Source organism: Hemibagrus wyckioides, linkage group LG09, assembly GCF_019097595.1.
Source record: "Hemibagrus wyckioides isolate EC202008001 linkage group LG09, SWU_Hwy_1.0, whole genome shotgun sequence".
In the NCBI taxonomy this organism is placed as follows: domain Eukaryota; kingdom Metazoa; phylum Chordata; class Actinopteri; order Siluriformes; family Bagridae; genus Hemibagrus; species Hemibagrus wyckioides.
Genome location: NC_080718.1, coordinates 10,340,080 through 10,352,666, shown reverse-complemented (window position 1 = coordinate 10,352,666; position 12,587 = coordinate 10,340,080). Strand labels below are relative to the sequence as shown.

Below are 12,587 nucleotides of genomic sequence, written 5' to 3'. Positions count from 1 at the left end.
TACTGACCACTGCAGACCGGGAACACCCCACAAGAACTGCAGTTTTGGAGATGCTCTGATCCAGTCGTCTAGCCATCACAATTTGGTCCTTGTTAAACTCGCTCAAATCCTTACACTTGTCCATTTTTCCTGCGTCTAACACGTCAACTTTGAGAACAAAATGTTCACTTGCTGCCTGATATATCCCACCCACTAACAGGTGCCATGATGAGGAGATAATCAGTGTTATTCACTTCACCTAATGTTATGCCTCATCGGTGTACATACGCATACACACACACACACAAACTGAATGCTGTGGTGTGGTTTTCACACACACAACATAAAAAAGGACTAGAGGAGGACTGATCAAACTCTAGAAAAGCCGCTGCGTTTAACACACCATGAGTCCATCAAGGCCTTTGTGTTAAATGAGGTTGTGCAGCTCTGGCTTGTAATATTCATTTTATCAACAGTGTTCACATTTGCGCAAGCTCAACTTCATTTTCGGGAGCTGTGTGGACACTTCATTTGCACTTGCTGTACAGATTCTTCACACTGATAACAGTTGTCTCCTCAACAAACATCAACTCAGTTTCCTTTAACTTTTATCCGTTTTTTTTCATCTCAGCGCTCGAGATTAACACTTTTATCACACCTTTTTAATTTAGGATCTTGTCGACTCAGACAGGCAGTGTGTTCTGCTAATGTGTTTCACGCACCGTAATTACTTTCTACTCTGCACTTAAACAACTGCACTGTATTTTACGTTGCTTTCGAGAGGACTGCCCATATTGACTGCACCTCCACAAAAAAGTAGACATTAGGGCTCCAAAGCTTCCAATAAAGTTTTTTTACTCTTATGAAAATGATCTCTGTCTAGTAGCAAATGATAAATCTGAAAAAAATAATTTAAAAGTTCTGAAATTTTAACATCATTGTAATTTTCCTGATTCATCATTATGGTTTTCTTCCTGCTGATTCCAAGACTTTCTGTTTCTTCCTCTCTGCATGATTTTTTTTTTTTTTTTTCTATTTTAAATCCACCATCTTGACATATTTTAGTCCAAAGCCCAGTTCCTATTCATGACTAATGTTCTCGACTCGGTGTTGTTAAATATATTTGGTGCATGCACATGAGGTTCAGCCACAGGCTCGGGGTGACTCCTGTTTTTGTGGCAGTTTAGCATCGTCTGCAAGTTTCCACTCTACATTCTCTCTAGCTTCACTTCAATGAAAGCACTGCCACACTTGACTTTGTTTGGGTGTGCCTACCCCCAGCTATTTCCTCAAAAGCACCACATGCACACTAGCATAATGTAAGCAATATGAAACCGCTTCAAAGGAGCTCTTTAATTTTGTGCCCAAAGGGCTAATGAATTTAGTCAACTGAAAAGTCTCACCACTAGTCATCACCTCTCAACCCTTCATGGCTACAAAAAGAAATGGACACAGGTAGCACACAGGCATGGATATGGACTGGATTGAAATCAGTAGCTGGAACTGTAGAAGACTGTACAAGTCTTCAAAATTTCGCTGTGAATATCCGAGTCAGTTAGAACAGACGTTTACGGAATTAAGGTGAAGTAAGACGTCTATAAAAGTGCACTTCTTGTTAAATTTTGTTAAAATGAAAAAGAAGAACCCTTTTTCAAAACCTCTCTGCTGCATGACTAAAGATACATACACTGGCCAGTCGTAACATTAAAAGCCGCCGAGGCCTGGAAACCACAAGACCTCTGTAGGTGTGCTGTAGTATCTGGCTTCAAGATGTTAGCAGCAAGTCCCGTGGGCTGGGATCTCCAATGATCGGACTTGTGCTTGATCGGACTGAGGTCTAGCCTCACTCCTTCTTTGGACCGTTTTTGATAGATACTGACCACTGCAGACCGGGAACATCCCACAAGAGCTGCAGCTTCAGAGATGCTCAGTCCCAGTCGTCTTGTCAAAGTCTCTCAGATTCTTGTGCTTTCTCATTTTTACTGCTTTCAACACAAGAACTTTGATAACTGACTGTTCTCTTGTTGCCTAAAATATCCCACCTCTTGACAGGTGCTACTGTAATGAGATAATCAATGCTTTTCACGTTACCTGTCAATGGTTTCGGCTGATCGTTGTATGTAAGCCAGTCCCTCTTGGCTACTGAGTGAGGTATTTTAGAGAGAAATGGACAGAAATGGAAAGAGACAGCAAGTTACAGCGGTGTATGACTGGGCCTGAAACCCAAACACTGTGCTACCGTTAAAAACAGCAGTCTCTGCATTACAAACAGCTAAATGCCTGCATAGCTGGCAGCTGGCCAGCAGCAACTGAATGAACTCAGTACCCTGACTTGGGGTCACATGGTCTACAGCAGCTTCGGGGCCTCCACCCACTGATACTCACAGACTCTCTCTCCCTCTCTTTCTCTTTCTCTCTCAGGCTCGCTCACACACTCCTTCTCTCTCTCTCTCCAATCATTCATCATTTCAGTTCGGCCTGCACGAGTCGGCCCCATTCAATGTAAATCAGTGCCTCATGGCTCAGACTAAACCACGTCCTGGTGGAACAGTTTTTTTTTGTTTTTTTTACACTACCACTACAACGTGGAAGAACTTTTAAGGCAAAAATGAGTCATCACATCTGCAAAGTGCTGAAGTAGCGACAGACGCATCATATCAGGGGAAACACTGGAGTAATAATAGCACTAAGACTACAGAGTATTGACGGAAAAATCCACCCTGACAAAATTTGTATATGAATATATAGAAGCATCTCATCTTCACTGGATATGTTCTGTAATTAAATGACTCTTTCAACTTTCTTCATCAAAATGTTCATGCTGGTTTCCCCCATAATGCCATTCAACTACTGATACTGGCCCCGGCAGGATTTAGCTCTTGCTTCATCCCTACATAAAAAGAGAGCGATGCAGCAGCACTTTATCCCTTCTGTCTGTCCAGCTATCTCACCTCTTCATCTGCACTCTGCTCTGACAGATCAGCTTTTAAGGCTTCTACTTTCATGCAACATCAGCGCTCGCCATCTTGTCTCTGTCGTAACTCTTACAGCAGCACCGCAGTCTGGTGCTTTGCTTCGAGTCTTCACTACTTGTACAATAGGTTTCACACTGGGATGATAGTGAACATCGCTGGAAGTGGAGGGGGGAAAAAAAAAAAGAAAAAAAAAAGCTCTTGGGTACAAGGTTGTGAAGATGAAAGTGTAAGTGTAATAAGCCTGTGCATGCTCTAGCTTGCAGGGAATGTCTGCTTTTGGCAATAAAACAATTTCTTCAATTTTCCATAAACTTTTAGAGCAGCTCACAACATGGAAGGAGGAGGTCAAGCCACTATGTACGCCATCACTGGACATGATTACGACAAAAAAGGATAGCGAAGGACGTAATTAGCTGGGATACACTCAGTTCATTCAGTTATAAGGAACAGGGGCCCGGACAGAGAGCATTAGTCAGCTCTGAAAAACATTCACTCATGAGATCATCGAGTCTAACAAAGAGCAATGTGATTTCAGTCGTCTTTTCAGATTATTACTAGTTACGCTGGTGAAAATAAGCTCCACCTGTCGAATTCTGTAACAAACTGATCGATTGCATGTTTTCCATGTCATGATGAAGATCCTCTAACGTCATCAGACCTGTGGTGAAAGGAAATGTTTACATTCTGATTAAACCATCAGTGTGATTCAGGCTCATGCAAAAAGCAGGGCCTCGTAAACAGAACTATTCTTCACAGCGACTTGGAGGTAATAAGAATAGTTATATTATGACTTTTAGCTGTCCTGACTTTGACGTGATCCTGTGCGGTCGTCCTATTGGCGTAGCTCAGTACTGCTAGAATTTTGTCTTTGCCTGTCTTATGCGTTCCTGATCTTGACTCATGACCAAAGATGTGCAAGAGCAAATCTGGACTGAAAAGCGTACCAGGTAAAGGCAGCAGTTTATTAGTAAATATTCTTCCGAGATCCTAAAAATCTTTTTAAAAAAAAAGACCCAAAGTGATATAAGGCCAGTCATATGACAAGGCCAGCAGTGGCTCTTTTTTTTTCCTTGTTGATGTTTAGGCCTGACTCCTGAGGCATGCCTACCCAACACCAACACACACAATAACCTCGACTGTGTGTGTGAGCTGATTTCAGGCAGCATTCCTGGGATTCTGCATGTCACTGACGGCACATTTGCGTCAACAGGACCCCGAGGAACTTGGAGACCTTTCACATATTAATGGATATGAAGAAAGAATGAAGAGTGCAGGAGGGGGAAAAAAACGCCTCAGCATCTTCAAGGAATAAATGGGTCTTTTTTTCTTTTTCTTTTTAAGGTCTTGTGAGTCTGTAAGAGACGTTAAGGTGATATCATGAGCTGTGTTAGAGGAAAAGAGAAGCACCAAGTATTTCCAAAAGAAAGTTTAAAGCAAAAGAAAGCCTATGCTTAGATTGTTCTTCCTGCTGCTGTTTGCCCTCCTACAATCAAAACAGATAAGGTTCAAAAAGGAACATGCCTCCATTTCCAAATACACACATCTTCCCATCTAAGAGCACCGGATCTGACTAAATAACACTGACTATCTATTGCACTAAACGTAAACAAGAAGCACTTTTTAAGGACACAGCCGTAGAAGTATACAGCTAGAGAGAGAGAAACAGAGACAGAAAGAGAAAGAGAGAGAGAGAGAGAGAGAGAGAGAGAGAGAGATGGACAATAAAATCAACTTAAATAACTACTACTTCTCACGGGTGTGCCCGAGCGGCCCAGAGAGAAAAACACAACACAATCTGATTAGGAACTTTCTCAGAAAGCCATTTTACAAGATCTGCTCAGTTTTTAGAAGATTGCTAAGACGAGCTAAGAGCTGTGGATGAACAAAAAAGTAGTAGGCCCTAACCGTCCACGCGGCGGCCAGCGCGAGCGCGAGCGGACACAATGTAGAAATGACAGATCAATAAAGCACTCGGGCTGGGTTTAGCTTCGCGGACGGACGGACGGACGGACACACACACACACACACACACACACACACACACACTGTTCCTGTTTACACACGTACGGGTTGTTTTTTTTTTAACATGTACCAAATTGTGTTTACGCCACATATATATATAAGGTGTCTCTTTTTTATTTGCTTAATAGAAACGAATATAAGCAGTAGGAGGGGGAAAAAGGCCTCGACAGGAGCAGCCTGAGAGAATAACTGCATCCTATAGAACACGATGAGACCTTCCCTTTCAGATGAACTGTCCGCCGCGTCGCCGCGAAAAGAAGCAAAAATGGCACCTTACCTCGACGACAGATCAAAAATGCCTCCGGAACATTGCCCTGGGTGGCGTCAGGCGATTTTCGCTGGCTGCTAAATCCCACGGAAAAAAGGCCAGGTAAAGTGTTTTCATTTACCCCGCTCCCCTTTTGCCTTTGCTCCACTACGCCTCCCAAACGGCTCTGGCTCTGCAGGGCTGCTGCTACTAGCAGGACGCCGCGGTCCTAGCGCCGACCCGATTCATCAACATGAACATAAAGACCACGTGCGCTCAGTGGAGTCAGGTATAGAGAACAGCTTCAATCGACTTTTGTGGGAAATCTATCTATCTATCTATCTATCTATCTATCTATCTATCTATCTTTCTTTCTTTCTTTCTTTCTTTCTTTCTTTCTTTCTTTCTTTCTTTCTATCCTTTCTATCCTTTCTTTATGTCTGTCTGTCTGTCTTTCCTTTCCTTTCTTTTCCTTTCCTTTCCCAAATGTCTCAGTCTTGCTAAATATATAATCCTTGTCTCTTGAATCAGCTAACTGCATGATCAGTATCACACTTGTAAGTATATATCTTGGTAACATTAGGTGCTAGGCTTTCCCAAACTCTAAATCAGAGTATTTTTAAAAAATACTGTAGCGAAGGTTTATTAGTTTAGGTTTATAGGATTATAGTTTCTAATCACGAACCAGCTGAGCAGATACTCTGTAGCAGACACTCTGTAGCAGACACTCTGTAGCAGATACTCTGTGATGATTTATCTAAATCTCCTTTTATTATCCCAGTATTCAAGGATCGAGAAGTGAGGAAGTTTCCACAGTGAGGATGCCCAGGTGATACCACAAATATTTTTTTATTTTTTTTTTGGAAAACAAATAACAATAAATAAATAAAATAAATTTTAACAACCACAAATAGAAAATTCATAATCGTAATGAAATAAACAATGGGTACAAATCAAATCCTCAAATAAAAGTCAATTCATATGCCTTAAATTAAAGATTGAATATTTTCGTTATTGATTCCTCACGTCCTTTTCTGTTTCCTTTTTTTTTTTTTTTTTTTTACATCCTTCCCCTCACTTCCTCTTCCCCTTTTGGGAAGAGCTAAGAAGAGAGGAAGGGAAGCAAGGAAAGGAGATGTTGAGACGCAACTGAAGAAATGAGAAGCAGGCCAGGAATAGGACTTGAGAGTTGACATCATGCCACACTGCATTGTGGGATTGATCCGCCATGTTTGTTTAGGAAGAAGATATGAGCAACTCGATTTTTCGTTTTTGTTTTAAATAACATGTTTGGATGGAACTCAAAAGCTTTTTTAAGAAACTTTTAAAGAATGCCAAAATGTGCCATTTTTAGGAGTCTAATTAAAGATGTCACTCTCCTCTAAACACTTCCTCCTTTAACCACACTGTTTGTTGACATTTTTTCAAGTATTTTAATAAGTTTTTTTAAATAGATGGACAGATGAACTTATAAACATGGCATCACAGTCAGTTAAACAAAGTGAAATGTATCCATTGACTGTAAATGTAGCTTTCACTGTGTTTTACTTGTTATTGCTGAAGCCTGAGCAATTTGGTGTCTGTCACATTGCCCCCCCCACCAAGAAAACTGTAAAATTATATAATTATATTTACTATAGTTCCTTTTTTTCTTTTACCACAGTTACCATAATGATCCTCAATGTGAAATGTAGCTATAACATTAGGAGAAAGATCTTACTTATTAGGTGCAGCAAGCACGTGTGCTTAGTGGTTAGCACTGTTGCCTCACAGCAAGAAGGTCCTGGGTTCGAATCCCGGGTACGAACAGGCAGAGGCGTTTGCATGTTCTCCCTGTGCCTGTGTGGGTTTACTCTGAGTACTCCGGTTTCCTTCCACAGTCCAAAAACATGTACATTAGGTTGATAGGTAATTCTAAATTGCCCATAGGTGTGAGTGTGTGTGGTTGTCTGTCTATATGTGGCCCTGTGATGGACTGGTGACCTGTCCAGGGTGTACCCCTGCCTTTTGCCCAATGTGTGCTAGGATAGGCTCCAGCAGACCCCTGTGACCCTAATTAGGAATAAAGCGGGTATAGACAATGGATGGATCTTACTTATTACCTGTACCACAACACATGTAAGTCCACCTCTCTCTCTCAGTCACAAACTATTACTGCCCCCCACACACATTCACACCTGGAGGAAACTGGAGAACCCAGAGGAACCCCATAGTGATACTCCACATAGACAGTAAGTAGAGCTCAGGGCTGAAGCCCAAATCTGTGATGTCTGAGGTACTGACACAAGAATTTTCTTGATGAGGTGAAAAAGTTCCTTCCACCAATTTAAATAAGGGTCATGCATTTCTAAATAAGAAACTTAAATGGAAATAGCAGATATTTTGTCCTATGTTTAGCTGGTGCACTGAAGGGAAAAATGCAAGAAACGGTAAAACAGAAACAGATTTTGTTTCGACATGACACTCGTGTGTGCATGTTGAACATCTCATTTAAGATTTCATCCTGCTTTGCTGTTATTATGTCCGCTCTTCTGGGAAGGCTTTCCACTAGATTTTGGATTTTGGCTAGTCACTGGGTGCAGGTGGCTCACTTTCTTCCACAGCAACTTTGGCAAACTGTGTCTTTGTGGACCTTGTTCACTTTGTTCCATCCATCCATCCATCCATCCATTTTCTTTACCACTTATCCTACACAGGGTCACGGGGAGCCTGGAACCTATCCAGGAGGACTCACAGGGCACAATCACACACTATGAGCAATTTTATATATATATATAAAATACTAATCATCCTAAAAAACATCATTTGACGGGGGAAGGAAACTAGATTACCCAAAGGAAACCATGCTAACCACTAAGCCATTGCATATCCCATAGGCATCCTGTACATCCCATCCTATACTGTTGTGTGCTTCCAGCTTTGTGCCAAAATGTCCTAACGTCCTTAAGTGCCTGAGCAATGTTTTGAGCAAGTTCTCTCTGTGTCCACATGATTTTCCAGGTCCTCTGGTTTTCTCTCACTTCACATCCAGGATATATTCCTGCCTTGTGCTCAGTTTTCCAGGAAGAGGCCTCAAATCCACTAAACCCAGATGATAAAGCAGTTATTGATGAAGAATGAAAGGATGAATAAATAAATGAATTTATACTCATTTAGAAAAACTTGAATACAAAAGTTTATTCACAATACCTGAATTCACCCCTTTCTGAGGAAAAAAAAATCATGACCAGCCAGATTCTTATAATAATTTATATAATAATTCATTTACATTTAAATGTTGTGTCTTACAAAGAAATGTACTGTCATCATAAACAAGGAAAAGCTGAAATAACCAAATCTGGTCAGGTTTATTTAATAGAATAAACTTTAAGACATGTCTATCTGGAAAAAAACAAGTGCTGGAAAATCACCAACCTATGCTGGGGTGTTTATTAATCCTACTACTGCAAATAATGGACGTGTGTTCCTGGGAAGAATGTTTGTACGTTGCCTACGTACTCTCAGAGACATGAGAACAGAGAACACTTCTCTAAGGGTTTAAGAGGTGTTGCAAATCTGCTTTTAGTGGCTTCTGGTTAAATTAAAACTGACTGCAGGAGGTCAAACATCAGAATGAAGAAAAAGGGTGACCTCTGTGACTTTAACCGTGGCATGGTCGTCGGTATCAGATTTGAGTATTTCAGAAACTGACGATCTCCAGGGATTTTCACGCAAAACAGTCTCTAAGGTTTACGCCGAATGGTGCGAACAACTAAAAAACATTGAGTGAGACATTAGTTGACAAGGTTTTTCCAACCACAGAGCTAATGTGACTTAGTGACAGTTCTAAGGGTGGAAACACCTTGTTGAGAAAAGAGATCAGAGGAAAATAGTCAGATTGGTTCGAACTACTACAAAGGATACAGGATGTCTTTTAGCTTAAATTCATAGTTGTCTAAAACTGTAAATACAGTGCAAATATAGCGCAAATACATCAAGTGAATTTTATTAACATCTGAGATTTTTTTGGCAAAGGATTATGGTTAGAGTCCCATCTATGAGAACCGTGTTTGACTGTCGTTTGTGTGCCACTGTTTCAGCGTTAGTGTCTGCACTGCTGTTTGTTAGACTGATGTACAGTATGTAGTGTAATGAATTTTAAAGTTCTAAGGTTTTGCATTTATTTCGATTTTATTTCAAACACAGAGCAAATTATAATGTTATGTTGTTAAACAGAGAGTAGATTTTATTAAACAGTTAAAATGATAAATGGACAAAGACCAACGAGTTTGAGGTGTTGACCTGGCCTCCAGCAAATTATAAGACAGACAGACAGACAGACAGACAGACAGACAGACAGACAGATAGATAGATAGATAGATAGATAGATACTTTATTCATCCCAATGGGAAATTTACGACTTCCCGCAGTGTTCACAAGCAATAAGATGATAAATAAAAATAATAAAATAGAGATATAACAATACTATACTGGAATTTAAGGGTACAAAATATAAGAAAAAAAATAACAAATAAGATATAATGAAATAAAATATAACAAAAAATACTAAATACAAGAAATTTAAAGGTATAAGAGATAAGTAATGTTATATAATAATAATAAAATAACTAATGTATTATAATGTTATGTTGTTAAACAGAGATTAGATTAAAAAAAATTATTAAACAGTTAAAATGATAAATGGACAAAGACCAACAACTTTTGAAAAATGGTTTTAAATAAAGAGAAGAAGAGAGGGAGATGAAAGAGCCGATTGATATTGGTGAACTGACCTGATTGCTTTGACACCCTTAAAAGAGCTGGAATTCAATTCACTATCATGAATATGCATGCATATGCAAATTGAAAACGTTCCCATGTCATCCCACCATCTGAATTCAGTCTCCTCCCCCAGAACCATGATTACACTATGCTTTTATCTGTGACTAACCATGACTCTCACCATCCAAGGTTTTTCAGTGGTACTGAACACAAGCCGGTTTGTTGTAATCTAAGATAGACAGGGACCTCAAGAAATTTATTCACCATTAGGAATTTTATAGGAACCAAAAGTTTAATCAGAGAGTTACATGCAATTACTGTACAACTGCTGTACATGTTGGATCGCAAGGACTGTGTGGAGATAAAGGTTAACCATGTCACCATGTTTGGTGTCCTCTGACCACCGGACCGTGGATCATTTGTTACCCCACTGCACAGAAATAATAAAAACAAAAACTAATTTTAATTTCTATTTGATTTCCATTTTATTGACTATTGCAGTTTGCAGGGTGTTTTATTTTTATTTAAAAAAAAAAAGACCACTTCCATCTGTTCCTCTTTGCCTCACTTGTCTGAGTCACAGGTTGTTTTTGTTTTTTTTGTTTGTTTTTTTGCATTGATAAATTAAGCTCACAAGCAAACCCTAGCAATAATGATAAAAAACAAAGGCTGGAGTGCTTCTTTTAAAATGAAGAAAAAGGAAAAATTACAGGTTCATTGCAACAGGTGATTCACATGCTCTGTATAATATGTGAAGACTGGCTATCCAGCGAGGCCATAGTAAAAATAAAGTGCATAATATATAAAGTAATAATAACATTCACAGTATATACGTTATAATTAAAATATATATTACATAATTCATTGTATTCTGTTATGAGCCTGATCCCAAAACCCCGCCACAGGTCCATTTAAGCTGGTCTGTGATGCAGAAAGGTTGGGGACCACTACTCTTATAGTTTGTAGGCAATGGAAGATTCAATCCACTGATCTTATTTTACAGAGAAGAACATCTTTATTAGATATTTTATATTTATTATTTTATTTATTATTATTATATCTAATGCATTAAAAATGCACACTGTTGCATACATAATATGTATTCTGTCTACTGTTCTATTCACTTATCTATATTATAGTCTATATTATATATTATTATATATTTAGACTGATCAGACATAACATTATGAGCACTGACAGGTGCATAACAAGTGAATAACATTTAAAAGGATTATCTCCTCATTATGGCACCTGTTAGTGGTTGGGATATATTAGGCAGCAAGTGAACATTTTGTCCTCAAAATTGATGTGTTAGAAGCCTAAGGATTTGAGTGAGTTTGATGAAGCGCCAAATTGTGATAGCCTGACCACTGGATCAGAGCATCTCCAAAACTGCAGCTCTTGTGGGGTGTTCCCGGTCTGCAGTGGTCAGTATCTATCAAAAGTGGTCTAAGGAAGGAACAGTGGTGAACCGGCGACAGGGTCATGGGCGGCCAAGGCTCAATGATGTATGTGGGGAGTGAAGGCTGGCCTGTGTGGTCCGATCCAACAGACGAGCTACTGTTGCTCAAACTGCTGAAGAAGTTAATGCTGATTCTGATAGAAAGATAATATAGAAATATAATCAATCAATCCATTCTCTACTCATTTTACTGGGAATCTGCAGGGAGCCTATCCTAGGAGCCAAGGGGCACAAGGCAGGATGTCAGTCTATCACAAGGCACAATCACACACAGGACAATTTAGAGATTAGCCTACAAGGCATATCTTTGGACTAGGGGAGGAAACCAGAGTACCTGGAGGAAACCCCCTAGGCATGGGAAGTATATGCAAACTCCACAGGCACAGTGGAAATGGGAACTGAACCCCCAAACCCTGGAAGTGTGAGGCAAACGTTCTAACCACCAAGCAGATATAATTTGAACCTTAATTTATTGTCACAGAAAGATTTTGTTTGTAGCTCCCAGCAGTATAGAAAGTTTCTAAAATGTGCAAGTAGCAATAAAAGGCTTATACTTAATCAGAATATCTGCCCATCTATCATTCATTTATCTAATCAGCCACGCAAACATACTAGCCATACAGTTACAGGCAAATAGCTTCAGTTAAAATGTGATATCTTGTGATGTGTGCTCGTGCCCATTGGTGCTGGTTTGAATACTTCTGCTGACCCCCTGAGATGTTCATTCATAACATTTGCTTTGGTTTATGTAGAATGGTACAAAAATATCCAGTGAGTGTCAGATCTGCAGGCAAAGACACCTTGTTGCTCACAGAAGTCAGAGGAGAATGACCAGGCTGGTTTAAGCTGACAGGGAGTATACAGGAACACATAAGAACTTTTTAATATTGTGGTGAGCGGAAAGGCATGTCAGAAAGCACAACACATCAAACAATGATGCAGACGGACCATAAGAGCAGCAGACAAGGTGACATTTTTTCCAAACTCCAATATTTACTGAGATCAGAAGGTGTTCCTATTAAACTGGCTAGACATAGACATTATAGATACACTGACACAGTGTTATTCATGGACAGTTGTGGAATAGTACAACAAATAGCAGCACAGTGATATCTGATGACAGGTAAGTTGCAAACTGCTT

At 39.7% G+C, this 12,587-nt stretch overlaps 1 protein-coding gene and 1 long non-coding RNA gene across 2 annotated transcripts in view; one reads left to right on the top strand and one right to left on the bottom strand.

Moving 5' to 3' along the window:
• Positions 1-5,391, bottom strand: part of akt1 (v-akt murine thymoma viral oncogene homolog 1) — a 58,690-nt gene extending 53,299 nt beyond the window's left edge. Inside the window, exon 1 of the mRNA XM_058399371.1 lies at positions 5,254-5,391. The gene's annotated coding sequence lies outside the window, so the exon portion shown is untranslated. The remainder of the gene's footprint in view (positions 1-5,253) is intronic.
• Positions 4,662-10,423, top strand: LOC131359474 (uncharacterized). The gene is made up of 4 exons (XR_009205784.1): positions 4,662-5,017; positions 5,105-5,346; positions 6,005-6,052; positions 6,324-10,423. It is a non-coding gene; the product is annotated as an uncharacterized LOC131359474 (long non-coding RNA).
• Positions 10,424-12,587: the final 2,164 nt, after the last annotated feature.